Source organism: Mustela putorius, unplaced genomic scaffold (genome assembly GCF_011764305.1).
Source record: "Mustela putorius furo isolate JIRA1106 unplaced genomic scaffold, ASM1176430v1.1 tig00003909_pilon_pilon_pilon, whole genome shotgun sequence".
NCBI lineage: Eukaryota > Metazoa > Chordata > Mammalia > Carnivora > Mustelidae > Mustela > Mustela putorius.
Genome location: NW_025422057.1, coordinates 31,558,670 through 31,578,627, shown reverse-complemented (window position 1 = coordinate 31,578,627; position 19,958 = coordinate 31,558,670). Strand labels below are relative to the sequence as shown.

The 19,958-nt window shown below is 38.2% G+C and overlaps 1 non-coding gene across 1 annotated transcript; it reads right to left on the bottom strand.

The window, feature by feature from the left end:
• Positions 1-4,777: 4,777 nt before the first annotated feature.
• LOC123388817 lies at positions 4,778-4,867 on the bottom strand. Its single transcript, XR_006603320.1, has one exon. It is a non-coding gene; the product is annotated as a small nucleolar RNA SNORD88 (small nucleolar RNA).
• Positions 4,868-19,958: the final 15,091 nt, after the last annotated feature.

The window sequence follows — 19,958 nt, the reverse complement described above, 5'->3', positions numbered from 1 at the left end:
CCTCATTATTGCACAGGTTGTGACTTACAAAGAATAAAAACTGTTTTCTATGAAAAGGTGCCCTGAGAAAAGCAAATTGACAGTGGAAATTGAGAAAAGTTAGTGGTTAATGTTCATCCAGGAACTATATGCTGTAATATGATGGAGAGCTTTATTTTAGTGGCAGAAATGTTAGTAGCTATGTAAACTTTACTAGTTACTTATTTTAGTCTTTAAAAGTTAAGTATGTAGGCATATAGTTTTTCCAGAATTATGTAAGGAAAATAATATCTATAGTAATATTTAAGGATTTAAGTTATTTTCAACATTCTAGATCTATCCTTCATGAATATAAAATAAATGTCTGTACCTTCATGTTTAGAAAGACCATTGTGTTGTTTCAAGGTAAGATTTTTTGTTGATTTTTCAAAATCCTTTTTTTTTTTTAAGATTTTATTTATTTATTTGACAGAGAGAGATCACAGTAGGAGAGAGGAAGGGAAGAGATCACAGAGAGAGGAAGGGAAGCAGGCCCCATGCTGAGCAGAGAGCCCGATGTGGGACTCGATCCCAGGACCCTGAGATCATGACCTGAGCCGAAGGCAGCGGCTCAACCACCTGAGCCACCCAGGCGCCCCTCAAAATCCTTTTTTGATGATCCTTCACATGTTGGCTTTTCTGGCCACAGCAGAACATTTAACTGATTATTACCAGAGAATAGTCTAGAACTCTGCAATAATTACTGTGTACCCTTTCTGGTTCTAACTGAAAGTACAGACCTCATATCAAATAACATTATGCCAACTTTTGTTAAAATGAAAATCTCTATATAATTCATCAGTGTTCCTATACTTCTGCTAGTTTAAATAAGTTTGATGCCTTGTTAAAAAATTGATGCCAGCATGTCCATTTTTTCTATATCTCTTCAGAGAACAAATGTACCACACACTTGATGACAATCAATAATGCACAGAAAAAATATTTGGAAACAAAGACCACTGTTGCATTGTTGATACTGTTCTGTTTTATGACAAATTCAAGTCAAGCATAACTTCTTAGGAAGTTGTATTTGTAATGTAAAATTAAGATTTGCTGAATCCATTCATCAAATATTTACTGAGCATTTACTACATGCCAGGCACTGTTCTGGGTACTAAAGATTTAGAAATGAAAAAGACAAGAATGGTTCCTCCTTTTCCAGGGCCAAGAAGCTTGTTTTATCTTGAATCATTCATATTAAAAATATATATAAACCAGCAATAAGACTGTCACAAATGTCATAGAATTGGGATTGAAAGGAGCTCAGAGATCATCTACTATGTTATCAATTCCAAGATGCACATTATTTTACATTTTGACACTGTAAAATCAGCCACATCTTACAATGTGGTCAGACCAGGCTGCACTCAGGGAGAGTTGTCACTGCCTGTGTATGTGCATCAAAACTCACAGAACAGTGTTGGAGGCTTGGAAGAAAATATGGGAGACAATGGTGAAGGCACTCTTAAGGATTCTTGATGATTCACAATTCAGTAAAATATAATAGTTAAAAGTGTTCATTGCTTATAGGAGAGGAAAATGAAATTCAGAGAGGGTAAATAACCTGCCCTAAATTAGAAAGCAGGGTAGGTAGTACGAGTCCAGGTTCTAACTTCTATTCTTATTCTTCTACCAAAGTCTTCTGATATATGGAAATAAAGGCTCTGGAATATGGCTCCAGTTTTGGGACCATGGACAAGGAACTTAATCCCTCTATGCCTCAGCTTCTCCACTGTAAAAAAATGAGTTTAACAGATCAACTCATGATACTGTATTGAGTAAGAGAATGTATATATAGGACTTAACACAGAGTTTGGCATATAGTTGGTGCTCTGTAAAACTTAACTGAGATCAAAATTTACATTTGGTAGGAAATTTAAAGTGACCAATTATCCTACAAATATTGCTCACTATATGAAGCCCACATCTAGTTATTTGACTAAAATACTGAAAAATAAATAGAGTGGTCAAATGTTTGAACTGATTAATACAATAAAAATTTCCACCTTAACAATGCTTTGCCCAGGTCCATATGGTACTGTGCCAAGAACCCAGTAGATCTACCTGCAAAAAACCATACAAAAAATAAGAATTGACACCAACTATGATTGTCAAGTTACTTAGGACTCCACTGTGTTCAAATGCATTTATAAATACACTCTGAAACAACAAGAACAAATATTCAAATGTTAAACAGTTCATTTATTTTTGCTTTCTATAAAACACAATTACAACCAGGTATATAATACTTGTACAACAACCACAAGTTTTGGAGGTTAAACTTGATTTGGTCCAAAGAGTGAGAGTACTAACTGTTCATAATCCATTATTAATTTATATTTTGTAAAGCATTTTCTCTTTCATTATCAATTCAGTGCCTTGCATATAGTATAACTATAAAAGCATATCCCAGGTACTTTCCAATGTCATTTTGTTTTCTGTTCAAACAATGGCATGTTTAGAGAAGGAGTACATGTCTACATTTCTTTTTTAAGCCTTTCTGGTCAGCTCTTCTAATTTTGGGAATTTAAGTGAAAATCCAACTTATGGCACACTATGTTTTATAGAATCAACTGTTTTTACATATTTGTTTCTATATTTTTGTTATAAAATAACATTCTATATGTATAGTTTACATTGAGTTCATTACATATTTCAGACAAATTGGTTTTAGCTGAGATTCTGAATGCAAAAAATACACAGTTAAGCACTTGAAAAGTAGTTTTAACTACGGGGAAATATTAACCAATCAACTCACATTTGTTCCTGTCTCACCTGAAGACAAAATCTATGGGCCACTCTGCAAAGAGAACTAACTGAAATGAATATATCTGTATTTAGAATTACTGTATTTGCAGAAGCCTCTTGCAATTAAAAGTCTTATCATGGGGTCCAGTTCTGGTGTCCTGCTGTTTCACTCATGACAACTGCACAGTACCAAAGTGCGACAATTCTCTATTTTAAATATCAGCATATTTTCTCATACCAGTTGTTTTAAGAATGCTTTTGTTAAAAAATCTCACAAGCACTAACTTATTATCCAAATTTAAACTTTAAAAGAAAATCAACCCAATGTTCAACATGAGAAGTATCCCTATGAATTCTGAAACTTAAAACCAACAGTTTAGTTTTCTTATGTTTGGGATTTTTTTTTTTTTTTTAACCAATCGCATACTTCACTACACACATCCTGGATAGTATTCGAAATCAATCTAATGCTGAGTATGGCTGGGTCAGCAGGGAAGACCCCTATGACCAAGTATGAGAGACCCATGGTAAGGTGCATCCGGCCAAAAAGACCGGAACCAGACTCCAATGAAGGCAGCGGCCTGAGGCTACCTGCACTTAGTGGGACGCCCCACACCTCTGCCGCTCCAAATTTCCCACCGCGCCCCACCTGTCTGCGTCCTAGTCTCTGCCCCGCCCCTTCCTCCGCGGCCAGCTTCCGCATTGCCCGCGCAACTCCGAGACTAAGCGGAGTGATGGAAACTACAATCCGGCACAGAAGAAAGGCCCAAGGAACCAGTGAGTCCCCACCCGGCCAAAAGGAGCGACTCCTCTAGAAAAACTTGGCGGCAAGTTAACAGGAAGTGCGGAGGCGCAGTTCCCAGGCCGTTTGGGGCACCTTGCCGCCCCAGTAATCTCATCTTTTGTTCTTTGACAGGCCTCCTTGAAGCCCCAACTCTGAGCGCTTTCCGGGCAGCTCTTGACTCGAACTCCACTGCGATCCCCCACTGATGGCAGCCATCATAGTTACATCCGGGTATTTCGTGGAGTCGCCACCAGAGTCTCCCGGAAGTGACGCGAACGCGGAGGGATTTGCGTTCGGTGAGGTGAAGGGGCTCCGGAAGCTGGTCCCATAGAGACGCTGGCGGTGGAGTAGTAGGGTTGGGCGTTTTGTTTACCACCGCCTACTTGTAACGGGTGTTACGTGTTATGTATTGTGCCCAACACCCGCTTTCCCGTGCCTTTTAAATCCTTTCTTTACAACAGGTCCAGGAGGAAGACATGGTATTGTTTCCATTATGGGAAAATTGAGGCCAGGAGAGGGCGAGTGATTTGTCTTAATGCATCTCGTCTTGGAGCTGACCTGATCCCCCAGTTTGTCTGTGGAGCCAGTGCTTTAAATTTCCTCCGTAATGCTTCCATTTAGAAAAACCCCCAAGCCCCTGGTGCTTGCAGCTGGAAGGCCACTTCTGCAAGGGCGTTCACCTTCAGCTCAGCGTTGTTGCCCATGGTGTAGGGCCAAGCCACAGCCACCGTGGTCTCTGCGGTGGACAGAGATCCGAACCGTGTGCCACGGTCACCATCGTTAACCGGGTGTCTTGCAATTTCTCTTGGTCTCCTGCCCCTTGACTCTGCACATGGAGGGTTCTTGCTGCCCTCGACCCCCGGTTAACTGAGGGAACTGGCCCTGACCGTGGGCGCTGGGAAACATTTTAACTCCTGTCAGGCACTTGTAAAGTCAAGATGCTCAAACGGCTCCAGGCCTGTCATTATTGGCAAATAGCCTCTGGCGGTAATAAAAGCCTGACAACGATTATCTTGGACTTTCCACCAAATCAGTTGTGTCTCCTGGCTTCTGTTCCTTTAGAATTAAGAACAAATACTTCGACCTTAATGTCACCGTTAACTATAACCAGCCATCAAATAATGAAGTGTGAATATCCACTTTGGTCATTTTTTTTTCTTTTTCTTTTTTTTTTTTCGCAGAGGCCATCAGGTGGGGAAATAGCCACACCAGCACCTCCCCAGAACAGAACCTCTCAGATCCCTAGGTGTCAGAGGTCTTAGGGGCACAGCGTCCTCAGGGGAGGTCAGAGCCCATGGCTAGATATCATGGGGGCGAGGTAATATTTTTGTAAAAACAAATTATGCATAGAAAAAATACATCAGAATTAAGAATGATAATATTTGAAGAGTGGCCGTTTAATTATTTTATTTCTTCTCTCTACTATTTATTTTACATATCTGCTACAGTTCTTTTTAATATAGGGAAATAAATTGACCGCAGTAAACCTTTCTTAGTTGCCTGCTATTATAATGAAGACAAAGGCATGTTGTCACATTTTGACAAATGACCATCTGATACAAACTACAGAAAGGAATTCTTTTCCTTGGCAAAGCGCTGTTTCTTGTTTTTGTTGTTTTTTTGTCAGGATATTATCAAAATACAAATTTGGTACAGGTGTTTTCCCCACACCTTTGTATAAAAATATTCCAATCAGAAGTTTTACTTCTCAAAAAAAGGAGGAGAGAGGGATGTGAGACACTTGACATTCTGGAGAACAAGTATAAAAAGCTACTTTTATTCTGCCTTCTTTGGGGTAGCTTTAAACAACTTACCAGTTTCAGATAAAAGCAGAATAACCACTCCTCTTTTCTATTTCTGTAGTCTGCTTCCACTGTTGCCTTTTAGCAACTATCAAGCAGTGGCACTACAAGAAATACAGTGAAAAGACAGAAGAGAAAAATGAGAAGGGATTGGGAAGGAAGAACATGTAAATAATGGAAAATGCTGATATTGGGGTTGAGGTAGCTTTGAAATTCTAAGGTAGCATGTAACAACCCCTTCACCCAAGTCCCTACAAGACCAGTTGCCCACTCAGACAGATTTGCATATATAATGTTCCCACTCACACATTGAGCACCCACTGTGATAATCCTTACTAAAATTTCAGCTTTATACTTATACAAATTAGACATATATTTTGACAAAACCTAGAGTGGCTTGAACAACAACAACTGTAAAGTAAAAGCTCATCGTTTTCCCTAGTATTCCCTCTTACCATATCATTCATTCATCCTATGATTAGTAGCATAAGTGGATATCGAACGGGAAGTGTTGCCTGCTACATTATAATACAACAGCTATGAAACTCCAAGTGAGGTCCTGACAAGATATATGTTTTCAAAGGAAATATCTTCATGTTAGTCTGGGCCTTCTAAAAAGCAGTTGTTAGGGTGACATTAAATGTGCAAGAATTTTATTATAGGAAACACTTATGAGAGAATGAGGAGGGAGCCAGGGAGAGCCATCAGATAGATGGAAGTTAAAAGCAGTGAAAGAGATGCGGAGAGGTTGGTGGAATTGTCCTAGGCTGCTGTACAGTCTAAGGAGGATTTGGCAAGACTACTGGGAATGCTCAAGCCAAAATTGCCATGACCAGGAGTCCTCCTAGGAAGGTGCTTGCCTTATGATCTGTGCTGCACTCAGTCACTGGCCGGATCAGCCCATGGAAAGCCTGATCTTTGGTGCAAATGTGGAAGATTTCAGAGTATGGCAGCTCCTGGGGCCCTTGGGCAGTTTTGCTCCCTATATTTGGTAACCGCAGTCCCTAAATGGGCTTTTTCAATTATTGGCGCTTTTCACCAGTTTCAAGACTTAGAAGAAGATTATAAAAGAGGCGATTTCATGAGGAGGATTTTACATGGTTGTTGGGCTTCCTCATGCCCCTTCAAGTCTACTGAGTGGAGCTTCAGTGGCACTACTCAGGGGGCTTGATATGTGTGCCTTGAGTTTTCAGAAGTACAGTAGTGCCTGACTCCCATCTGAGAAATCCCAGGGTAGGGAGAATGGGCCGGTAAGAAGTTTGGGCAAGGGAGTAAAGGAGAGTTGCTAGGTTGGAATCAGCTGTGACTTCCATAGTTTGTCCAGGCAAATGATGTTTGAGTGTTTCTTGTGCACCAAATATGTACCACATGAGAGAAAGAGCTGGCCTGGCGCTCTTTTGACTCTCGCCTAAAAGGACTTCCTGGAAGGGAAATGGGACTCCCAACAGAGGGCGCATGTGGTGTGGATTATCAGAAAATCTGGAGCTATGGAAGGAGCAGTAACTGGAGAAATAGAATGTGTTGCCCATCTGGGATGACCAGCTTGCTCAAGTTTGCTTGAAACTCTCCTTGTTTTAGTGCCAAAAGTCCCGAGTCTCAGGAATCCCTCAGTCCCAGACCACTCAGGATGGTTGGACATTCTGCCTGTCACAGGAGTTACAGTCAGAAAGCACTCCAGCAGAGAACCTCCAAAATCCACCAAGTCACCCATGAGAATAAAAGTCAAGTCGAAATATCAAGTAGGCTCAGACTATGTGAAGCCAGTTTATGATTATGTCAGTATTAAAGTGGATTTGGTCAGGGCATAATTGGAAAATGTGCTGGAGCAGGACCTTCTTTTCCACACCATCCTTTAGGAGTGTGTATAGTGTGCTCAGACTGCCATAACATTGTATCACAGACTGGGTAGCTTTAACTACAAAACTTTATTTTCTTAAGAAGTCCAAGATCAAGGGTTTGGCCAATTTAATTTCTGGTGAGAACTCTTTTCCTAGCTTGCAGATGGCCATTTTCTTGCTGTGTCCTCACCTGCCTGGGTGAGGAGAGAGACAGGGATCAGAGGTATCTCTGATGTTTTTTCTTATAAAGACACTAATTTTATAGGATCAGGGACCCACCCTTGTGACCTTATTTAACCGTAAATCTTCAAAGGCCTCCTCTCCCAATATAGCAACATTCAGGGGTTAGGGATTCAACATATGAATTTTAAAGGGACACAAGCATTCGATACGTACCAGGGTGACTCTGAAACACAGAGATACTTTATTAAGTGGGGGGGAGTCTTGAAAATATTAGCTGTTTCATGCCTCACATCCTTAGGGAGAAGATACACATTTGTGACACGGAAGTCCTATATCTTTTTATGAACAAAAGTAAAAGTGAAAGTAAACATTATGAACAAAAGTAAACATAAGCTCTTCAGACATTATTTTAATCGTGTCAAGGTAAAGTTGAACCCCATGAGAGGCCTGTGATGGTGGTTTTGTTTTGGTTTGGTTTAGTTTGGTTTCTGTCCTGTAGAGCAGAGGAATTGACAAGCTAATGTTCCCATTACTGGACCCATAAAGAACCCCACAATAGACTACCGTGATCATGACTTGGATGAATGGGGATTTAATAAACAGTGGAACTGTTGGATATGGTGCTGCCTGTAATTACAGTGTTTGACATTTTTTTTTAAAAAGTTACAAAGGATTGGCTAGTCAGAGAATGTATCTTCCTGATCTTTCTTACAGATATGAACCCAAGTAGTTGCAAGACACTAGATCAAAAGGCCGGTAAAATCAGAATGAAGTGCTACAATCAATTCTTTGCCTTTAGGCTAAGAGCAAGTGTAGGAATGAAATGCTGTTAAGAAAACACATACATGGGGGCACCTGGGTGGCTCAGTGGATTAAAGCCTCTGCCTTCAGCTCAGGTCATGATCTCAGGGTCCTGGGATCGAGTCCCACATCGGGCTCTCTGCTCAGCAGGGAGCCTGCTTCCCCCTAGCTCTGCCTGCTTCTCTATTTGTGATCTCTTTCTCTCTCTGTGAAATAAATACATAAAATCTTTAAAAAAGAAAAAAAAAAAGAAAACACACACGTGGAGTTAGGTGATAATGTCTACAGAACTGGATATTCAATGTCCCTAATATCTACTTGAGTCCCTTTAGGAAGCAGAGTTGGTTTTTAATTCCTTGAGACTTTAGTAGTAGGAGCTAAGTTTAGCTGTGAGCACAGAGTAACAGAAAGCACCAAAATAAAAGTTATTTATTTTTCTTTTTATATGATATAATTTTTCTTTCAGTTGAAATTAGCTTGGGGTTAGAACAGTGATTTATGGGGTGAGGATGCCACGCTCCTGCTACCTTATTGCTCCACTGTGCGTGATTTCCATTTTCCAAAGTCATTTCCTGGTCCAGGATGGCGGCTAGAGCTCTAGTCTTCAAGTGAACAGAAGGATGGAGATATGTAGAGAGTAGCACACCTTTTCCATTTAAAGGCAATTCCCAGAAGCTGTACACAAACTTCTACAAGAGAGGCTAGAAAAGGCAATACTTTTTTTCCTAGTAAGTCAGTACCCAGTGAAAAGATTTTACTACTCTAGAACAGAAGTCCGCAAACTATGGCCCATGGACCATATTTTTCTAAATAAAATTTTACTAAATTTTTCTAAATAAAATTTTTCTAAAATAAAATTTTTCTAAATAAAATTATTCTAAATAAAATTTTACTGAAATACAGTGCTGCCAATTATCTATGGATACATATTGTTTTGCTGTTTAAACACACTATGTACTTTTTAATTTTAATTCCAGGATAGTTAAAATACAGTGTTATATTAGTTTCAGATTTACAATAGTGATCCAAAAATTCAGTATATTACTCAGTGCTCATCAAAGTAAGTGTAGTCTTAGTCCCTTTTACCTTTTACTCATCCCTCCCACCAACTTCCCTTCTGGTAACCATCAGTTCATTCTCTGTAGTTAAGCATCTGTTCCTTGGTTTGCCCCTCTCTTTTTGTTTGTTTCGTAAATTCCACATACGGGAGTGAAATCACATGGTATTTGTCTTTCTCTGATTGACTTATTTCTCTTGGCATAATACTCTCTAGCTCCATCCATGTCATTGCAAATGGCAAGATTTAACTCTTTTTTATGGTTGAATAACATTCCATTGCTTATATAGATAGCACATCCTCTTTATCCAACCATTAATCAATGGACACTTGGGCTGCTTCCATATCTTGGCTATTGTAAATAATGCTACTATAAAAATGGAGATGTGTGTATCCTTTTAAATTAGTTTTCTTGTTTTCTTTGGCTAAATACCCAGTAGTGCCATGGCTGGATCATAGGGTAGTTCTATTTTTAAATTTTTGAGGAACCTCCATACTGTTTTCCACAGTAGCTGTACCAGTTTGCATTCCAACTAACAGTGCATGAGGGTTCCTTTTTCTCCACACCCTCACCAACACCTTGTTTCTTGTGTTGTTGATTTTAGCCCTTCTGATAGTTGTGAGGTGATACCTCATTGTAGTTTTGATTTGCTTTTCTCCCTGATGATGAGTGATGTTGAGCATCTTTTCATGTGTCCGTTGGCCATCTGTATGTCTTCTTTGGAAAAATTTCTGTTCATGTCGTCTGCCCATTCTTTAATTGGATTATTTGTTTTTGGGGCATTGAGTTTTGTAAGTTCTTTCTATATTTTATAGGAATACATTTTTAAAAAATATTTTATTTATTTGACAGAGAGAAATCACAACTAGGCAGAGAGGCAGGCAGAGAGAGTGGAGGAAGCAGGCTCCCCGCAGAGCAGAGAGCCCAATGTGGGGCCTGGGATCATGACCTGAGCTGAAGTCAGAGGCTTTAACCCACTGAGCCACCCAGGTGCCCCAGTAATACAATTTTTAAAATGTATTTTAAAAGCAGCTTTATTGCTGGATGATGAGCATGCTATAAAATTCAGTCATTTAAAGTGTACAATTCATTGTCCTTCAAAGTCTTCACAGAATCATGCATCTAGCTCCCACATCAATTTAGAACATTTTCCTTGCCATGAAAATACCCCACACTGCTTAGATGTTGTCCTTGAATTCCCCATTTCTTCTCCCCATCCAAGACCTAAGCAACTAGTAAGTACTTTCTCTTTTTATAGATTTCCCTATTCTAGGCTTTTCATATCAATGAAATCATACAATATGTGGTCCTTTGTGCCTGGCTTTTTTCACTTTACATAATGTTTCTAAGGTAGCATGTATTAATACTTTATTCCTTTTTATGGCCAAATAATATTCCGTTGTGTGGATATGCCCTTTTGTTTATCAATTCATCAGTTGATTGACATTTGAGTTGCTTTGAGAAAGCAATAATCCTTTATTCTTTTAAGACACTGAAATAAAACAAACCAGCAGGTAGTCTCTTCTAATATATCAACAGTTTAAAATATTACCTTGTGGATTTTGATGGGACTAACTGATTTGGGCAAAAATATTTTGTAAAAATATCAATGATATAAATAAATGTGATTGAGATTTAACCAAGACTATAAAAAATGATACAGTACTGCAGCTATTGGCAGTCCCTCTTCAGAGTTACATATGACTCCCAAATTTTTTGTGGAAGGCTTCTCAACAATGCTCAAAGATGAGCTGTTGCCTACAGATTGTGGGGAAGATAAGGACATGGGTGATCTAGAAGACAGAGTCAATTACCCTAATGAGAGGAAAAAGTTCTCACCATGTGTATCCAACACTGGAATCTTGTGTCATTTACATTATTCTAAATGTGTTCTGTGGAGGCAAGAGAGTTCAGAGCAGCAGTTTGAATGTCAGGTAGGTGGTTTTTCACAAACCATCCCCCTTACTACTTCCTCTTTCACCTATGACAGACTTGCAGGTAAGTGCACAGGCTCTATGATGGTTCTAAGAAGTCTTTGATAAATCTGAAGAGGGCGGCTTTCTCCAGTGTTTAGCCACCATCCCCAGCATGAGACTTGGGTAACAGAAGTATAGCACTGAGATAGAGTGAAGCTGAGAGGCATAGAGAAACTGAGGCAAGAGACCGGTAGAAAGAGATCTGAAAAATTTTACATCTCTGTTTCTGGGAGTTTTTGAGACCCCCCCGAATCATTTATGCCCTTTCAGTAGTTGTGTGTTCAACTTTTCCTTTCATTACAAAGGATATCAAACCTTAATATTTTTCTAATAAATTATTTTTTGGACAATTTATTTGAAACCAAAAGAAAGACTCTATGCATGCATGATTGTTTCAATAATTAGGCAAGAGGTGGGGGGGTCTCTTTCTACCCTAGACTTCCCATTATACTAAGTTAACTATTCTTAACAATTTGTTTAGTATCTTCCCATATTATTTCTAGGCATTTTACACATACGAAATATCACCTTATATTTACTTTTATTTACATTTGACTGTTTTACTTAGCAGTGTTGTGGAATCCTTTCCATGTTAAGATATAGAAAATGTACCCCATCTTTTTAATAGGTACATAATATCCTATTGCATGGTGTGCCCCAGTTTATTTAACCAATTTCCTGTTAACGAATATTCAAAGGATGCTCCCAATTTTAAGACAAAAGTATAAACTTCTTTCATTCATTTTGCAAATATTGTGCTCATGCCATGTGCCAGGCACGTCCCCAGGCAAAATAATTTTTTTTTTAAGATTTATTTATTTATTTATTTATTTATTTATTTGACAGAGATCACAAGTAGGCAGAGAGGCAGGCAGAGAGAGAGGGGGAAGCAGGCTCCCTGCTGAGCAGAGAGCCCGATGTGGGGCTCAATCCCAGGATCCTGGGACCATGACCTGAGCCGATGGCACCCACTCAGCCACCCAGGCGCCCCCAGGCAAGGTAATTTCTGCAGTTTCTTTTTGTGGGGCAGAGAAGAAATAAACAAGAAAACAAATATATGTGAGCTAAATAATTTCACCTAGTAAATTCTGTGAAGAAAATAAAAATGTGGGTGTCTGGGTGGTTCAGTTGGTTTGGCAACTGCCTTTGGCTCAGTTCATGATCCTGGAGTCCCAGGATCTAGTCCCATATCAGGCTCCCTGCTCAGTGGGGATTCTGTTTCTCCCTCTGATCCTCTCCCCTCTCATGCTCTTTCTCCCTCTGAAATAAATAAATCCTTTTTAAAAAAGAAAAGAAAAATGGATATTTGATAAAGAATTAAAAGTGTGGGTGTAGAACTTCTTTAGGTGGGGGATCTCAGCTATTTCTACAAGGTGATATTTGCCTAAATGCTGAGGGGTACAAAGGAACCAGTCCTGTGAGGTCAGGACAGAGGGAAAATGAGGAGCAAAGGTCCTAAGGCAATAACAAGTAGGCAATTTACAGGAAAAGAAATGAGGCCAGTGTATCAGTTACAGTTCTTAGTTACACTCAGTAGAAATAAGTTTAACAATTTAAGGAGAAAAGGAATTCACTGGAAAATACTGAGCAACTCACAGAATCTCTGGGATGGCCGAAGAAGCTAGCTTGGAGAGTATCTGCTAAGATGAATTCAGAAAAATCCCACCATAGCACTGGTCTAGTGGGGACTTAGCTGCTGCGACTGCTGGTTGGAGACTCACTGGCTTGCATGAAAGACAGTATTAACCTCTGCTGGCTCTGAAATTTAAACCTACCTGCCACCATCACCCTGTCCTTATTTACAGTACCAGTGTCTAATTTAAATCCTGTAGAAGTGCCCCACTAATGCAGACCTTAAATGCATATCTTTGTACTTTTGTACTGATATTTCTATAACCAAATTCCTGGAAGTGCTGGGTCTAAAGAGAAGTGCATGTAATGTTTTTTTTTTTTTACTAAATCACATTCCCTGAAATGTGATACTGATTTACACGCCCACAACACAGTAGATGAGTATGCCAGTGTCCTCAAAGCCTTGTCAATTCCATATTTGTGTTTTAGAGTAGCCTTGTAAAACTGGATACACCTAGGCTTGACTCTGGCTCCGTGACTTAATAATTGTGTGTCATTGGGCAAATTTGTCCATTCCCTGGGTTTCATTTACCTTGTATATATAGTATGGAAGTGATGCCCATGCTGCTGACACTGCTAGTTGTCCCCTAATATCCATTCCCCTCTTTTTCTATATCTGTAAGACCCCAATTTTTAGTTAGACCCATGACTATCCAGAATGAGTACTAAGTTACTAGCTTCTCTTAGTCATAGTCACCATCAAACTCTACAGAATGAGTGTTGCTGGTTTTTAAGACAATACTAGAGACAATAGTGAGGCACTTTTACTCATTTATTTTTTTCAAATAAGGTCCACACCCAGCATAGACCCCAGTGCAGGACTTGAATTCACAGCCTTGAGATAGAAACATGATCTGAAATCAAGAGTCAGACACTTAACCAACTGAGACACCCAAGGCACCCCAAATAGTGAGGCACTTTTTAAAGGAATGCTACATCGCAAACATTCTTTATGGTACAGAGGATAATGCTGTGTAGAAAAATTCAGATACATATGCTTCTGAGTTAAGGTGATTGAAAATAGACTCTGAATGTGAAGAAAAAATTTAAGTATCTTAAATGATTTATTTTGCTTGCATATCCTTTTTTATACATGGACAGAAGTGATATATAATTCAGCTCATGTCTAAATTAATCAAAAAGTTATGTTTCAATAAATACACAACAGAAATTCTAAGTGATAATGATGAGGGAGCAGGAGGCTGGCTGAGGACAAAGCAAAAGCTGGTACCTTGCACCCCCTCTCTACCTGCTCCCCTCGGTAATATGTGTCCCATTCCTCGGGCACCCCTGACTGCCCTAAAAGAAAAACAAATAGTTGGGGCGCCTGGGTAGCTCAGTGGGTTAAGGCCTCTGCCTTCGGCTCAGGTCATGATCTCAGGGTCCTGGGATCTAGCTCCGCATCGGGCTCTTTGCTCAGCAGGGAGCCTGCTTCCCACCCCCCACACCTGCCTCTCTGCCTACTTGTGATCTCTGTCAAATAAATAAAAATAATATAAAATAAAATAAAGAAAAACAAATAGTTAACTTACAGAGATCACAATCCTGCAAGGCAGGAGTCTCCCTTGGTTTACAAATGTCCTTGAGATTTACAACAAAGAAGTTACCTTATCAATAGCCCAATTTCCAGAGACACATAACTCAGTTCCTCAAAACCTAATGTCACCCTCCCCTCCATAAAAACTGAAGGAGGCTGAGGTAGAAGGAAAAGTAAAGTTAAATTTCTTCTAAACCTAAATCTCATTAACAAGGATGCTTGATAGCAGGAATGTAACATTCCACCAGGAGACTCCCAATTGTCTTTATGTTAGTGCCTCATTAGAGGGAAAGTGGCCTTGGCTTGATTGTAACCAGGACTTCAATATCCCGACAGTCTTCTTTACCTCAATAGCCCTTCTGAACACCCCTTTGTCCTCACCTACCCAACTCCTACGTATATAACCAGCCACTCCTCACATCCCCAAGGCAGCTCTTCCTGCCCACGGGTCCTGTCCCTGTGCTTTAATAAACCACCATTTTGCACCAAAGATCTCTCAAGGATTCTTTCTTGGTCATCGGCTCCGGACCTCACCCCACTGAACCTCACCTAGGTTCTAGAACTTCATCAATAAGAAAAGAAAGTATTGTCACAATTTAATTTGAAGTGGATTTTTGTATCCTTAGATTCATTAAAAAATATAAACAATACTGGTCCCAAATTTTCATTCTTACCAATCTTCTATAGTACCAGGACTCTCAAATGTAGTAGGGCATAGGACTTCTAAAAATAAATGTTCAGACCCTTTGCAGTTAGGTCATGTGACATAGTTCTGACCAATGACACATGAGCATAAAAGATGGGTGTGGATTTCAAGGCATGCCTTTAAAAGGAAAAGTGGTGCCCTTTCCTTCTACCACACCCATTCCTACTGATCAGAATCAAGATACAGTGATGAGTCATGTTAGGCCATAAACCAAGGGTAGCAAACTCAAAATGACCGAGCAATGAGACAGAAGGAGTTTGGTTCCCTGACACTGTAAGTCACCCTACCAGTCATGGATTACTTAAATCTACGTTGTTACATAAGGGAGAAATAAATTCCTATCAAGTATATATATGCTGTATCCTGGGTCTCTATAACAGAAACTGAACCTATACCCTAATGAATACAATTCCCTTCATAGAACTGTGAATATTATTAAACTAGATAATGTATACAAAATGTTTAGCAGAGACATGTAATAAATGTGTGCTAAAGTAACTTGCCTTAAAGTCTCAAAACAAGCAATAGCAGGTTCTTTTTTTTAAAATTTATTTGACAGACAGAGATCACAAGTAACCAGAGAAGCAGGCAGAGAGAGAGGAGGAAGCAGGCTCTCCACTGAGCAGAGAGCCCGATTCAGGGCTCGATCCCAGGACCCTGGGATCATGACCTGAGCGGAAGGCAGAGGCTTTAACCCACTGAGCCACCCAGGCACCCTGGCAAGTTTTAAATTTTAATTAAATTTCCATTTTTCCTTTCTCTGTGCATTTAATAAACACTAACAAGCATTTACTATGTGTCCTGGATCCAGAATAGGGAACAAGTACAATAATATGGAGTAATAAAATACAGTGAAAAGCCAGGTGCTACAGTAGGGGTGTTTACTCTCCAGGAGCAGGTCTTGAGACGAAGGAAATGTCTGATGTTACTGGGTAAGAGTGAAGAGCAACCAGACGTAGGGAGCTCAGATACCAAAACCAGCAGCCCATCTTCACCCCATGGCATTTTGTATAACACAGAAAATAACCCTGAGCAACTTGCTTTCATCTCTCCTACCAAGAAGGCTGCATTGAGAACTAGCAGGAAATCATAACTGTGAGGATGAGTTCATAGTAAATTACCACAAGCTACTTAAGGAATATAAACTCTGAGAGAAAAAACCAAAAAGGAAAACTCACACTCAGTCAAACAACTAATAACTAATATGTAAAATTAATATTCTCAAATAGGAAGGTATTTGATACATAAAGCAAGAACAAATGACTTTTCAAAAAATAAAGATTTTTAGAAATGAGAAATATAACTGCTGAGAATAAAAGCTCAATACATGGGCTGAACAGAGAGTAGACATAGCTAAAGACTGGTGTAGTGAGTTGGTCCATGGGACAGCAGGAGGGAAAGATAATAATATAAGAAAAATAGATTGTTATATATAGGGCTTACTATCTTCAAAGCATCGTTCCAAACTATTTACAGATCTAAAACTCACATAATTCTCATAAAAAGACTCTCAGGACCGCACTAGGATTATTCCATCATACTGATGAGAAATATATGGGACAGAAAGTATTATAACCCAAGTTCACACATCTAGTAATTAGGAGAGCCAGGCTTTGAAACCAGGGGCTGGTTCCAGAGTCTTTTAAACACTAGGTTATACTGGGATGATGGAATGTTTAAATGAAATATTGAGACATATAAAGGATGAATCCAAAAGCATTAACATCCATGAATCCCAGGAGGAGAGAATACAGGGAATAGAGGGAAAGAAATAACAGATAAAAGACACAAATCCTTAAATTGAAAGCATCCTTCCTAGTAGAATAAATGAGAAACATGGAAAATAGTATGGTGAAGGTTGAACAAATTGTAGTGAAATTTTAGAGAATCAAGAAGGAGAGTAGATCTTAATTGTGCTTGCAGGGGAAAAAAGGCAACTATTATTTGAGGTGATGAAGTTGTTAACAGCTTCCTTGTAGTAAACAATTCACAATGTATACATATGTCAAAACATCATGTTGTACACTATATACAATTTGACTTGTCAATTACAACTCAATAAAGCTTGGAAAAGAAGTCCAAAAAGTTGTCCAAAAAGTTATCAGAGATAACCTACAAAAGGGATGAGAGTCATTGAAGTCAGATTTTCATCATCAATACTGAAATCGAGAAAGAAAAACGAGTATGTTCAACATGTTAAGAAAAAGGATTTTGAACTCAGCATTCTATAGTTACTCAAAGCATCTTCCAAATTCAGTGGTGAAAAAAGAACGTTTTAAGACATTTCAATGACTCAAAAATTGATCACCCATAGATCCTCTGAGCCAACCGCCAAAGGATCTCTTCTACAAAGAGAAGGCAGTGAAATCCAAGGGGAAAAAGTGGACATATATTTAGTAAATATATTTAGTGAAATCCAAGAAAAAAAGGTGGACATATATTTAGTAAAATTTATTATTAATTAACTATTTGTAAAATGCTTTTCAGTAGCACTCTGGCATTGATGTCAGATTGTGTTTTCCAAAAATGGACATAGGAATGCGTTCAGTTCCACATGCTTTTCCAGAAACTTCTCATTCTTCATCAAGAGGTGTAATTTATTTTCCCTCCCTTTGAAGGTGAGCAGGCTTGTGACTGCTCTGACCAATAGAGTGCATGGAAATAACGCTATACGACTTCTGAGAGTCGGTCATAAGGACAGAGCTTTATCCTAGCTCTCTATCTGGGAACTTCACTTTGGCAAAACCAGGCACCTTTCAGTGAGGGAGCCCAAACTAGTTGACAAAGAGAGGCTGTATGAAGAAGCCAATGTAGAAAGGCAATGCAGCTCCCAGCCAGCGTCCACCCCCAGACTTCTGAATAAATTAACCATCAGATGATGCTAGTGCCCAGGCTTTGAGTCTTGCAACTGAGATATGAGACATTATAGAGCAGAAGCAAGCCAACTCCTCTGTACCACAATATTCATAAACATAAAAATTGGTTATTGTATAACATTATGCTTTGAGGTAGGTTTTTCAGTCATAGCAACTGAAACTGGTAGGTACTATATATAGGAAAGGAGGAAGGGAAGTAAAATCATGTGTTTTTTGTCATTTGGGAGGAATGAAATAAATATAAAAGTGTTGAAGATTCTGTGTGTCTCAATATGTAATTTTTGTAAATATTTTGTGCATGCTTGGAAAATACATATTTTCTATGTTGGATTCAAAGGATTACATATATTTACTTAAATTTACATATAAATTTAGATCAGCATTTTTATAACCTTTTTTTCCTGGCTGAGCAATCAGTTTCTGAAACAGATTATGTTAAATCTTTATCCGTGGTTTGCCTATTCTTCCCCTCAATAACAACAGTTTTTCTATATGCATGTGGAGTTATAAAGCTGAACAAAGCAAATGTTGTGATTTTGATGATGGATTATTGCCTTTTTCATTAAGAAACTATTTCTTTTGTTGTTAATAATTTCACATTAGGGGTTCCTGGGTGGCTCAGAGGGTTAAGCCTCTGCCTTTGGCTCAGGTCATGATCTCAGGGTCCTGGGATCGAGCACCGTGTCTGGCTCTCTGCTCAGCGGAGAGCCTGCTCCCCACCCACCCCTGGCCCCCGCTTCTCCGCATACTTGTGATCTCTCTCTGTCAAATAAATAAATAAAATCTTTTAAAAAAATAATTTCACATTAAACTCTATTTTGTCTGATATTAATATTTATATTAAATATATAAAATAGTAAAATATAATAAAAAATGAAATTAATATTAAATTAGTTCAATATTAATATTTAATTATTTATTAATAATTAATATAATTAAAATTAATAAATATTAAAATATACTTTAAATATTATTAAAATATAATATTTTTACTAAAAATATTTTTACTGGTATATTTATTACTATTCACATTTAACTTTTCATTGTGGTATTTCAGATATATATATCAGATTTCTCTTATAAACAGAATAAAGCTGATTTTTTAAAATGAAATTCACATCTTTTTATTTAATAACTTAATTATCTTAATTATCAGACATTTTATTAAGCTTACTCTGTTTTCTGATAAAGATAATTATCTTTAAAAACTGATAATATAGAAACAATGTTCTCTGACCAACATGAAGTGAAATTAGAAATGAATGCAAAAAGATAGTTTAAAAATTAACTTGGGAAACAAAATCCTCACTTCTAAACAACCCAAGGTCCAAATAAGAAATCAAAATGAAAATTATGAAATTTTTAAAAATGGAAGGCAATGAAATCATTACTTATAAATAAATAGTGAGATGCAGCTAGCTAAGAGGAGCTTAGAGGGAAATTTATGGTCTTTACATATTAGAATACAAGGTGCATGAAAACAAATACAGTGAACATTTAATTCACAAAGCTAAGAATAATATAGCCTAAGCCCAGAGAATGTAAAAGAAAATAATAAATATGAAAGTGGGATTTAATTATTTAACAAACAAAACAATAAGAAAGAAAATAATACCACCAGAAGGTTTTTAAAAATAATAAATAGATCAATATAAATAGGTAAAGAAACAGAGGGGAGGCCAACATAAAGGATCAAATGAAGAAAATAGCTTTGATGGAGTTCAAGTCCTAGAAGAGTAAATTGAATGGCTATATTCAAAAATTTGTAAAAGCTGCATGAAATATATTTTTTTCTAGAAAAACACAAATCCAACAAGCTTAAAAAATCTAGTCAAATAATCATTCAAAAGTCATAATCAGTATTCAAATTTCTTCTCTCTACAATAAAGATGACATTTCTAGGTAGGTTTAAAGTACTTCTAGCAAAGTTCCAAGAAAAACTCATCACTGTCTTATACAAACTGTTGAAAACATTACTTTTAAAAAAGAGGAAACTATT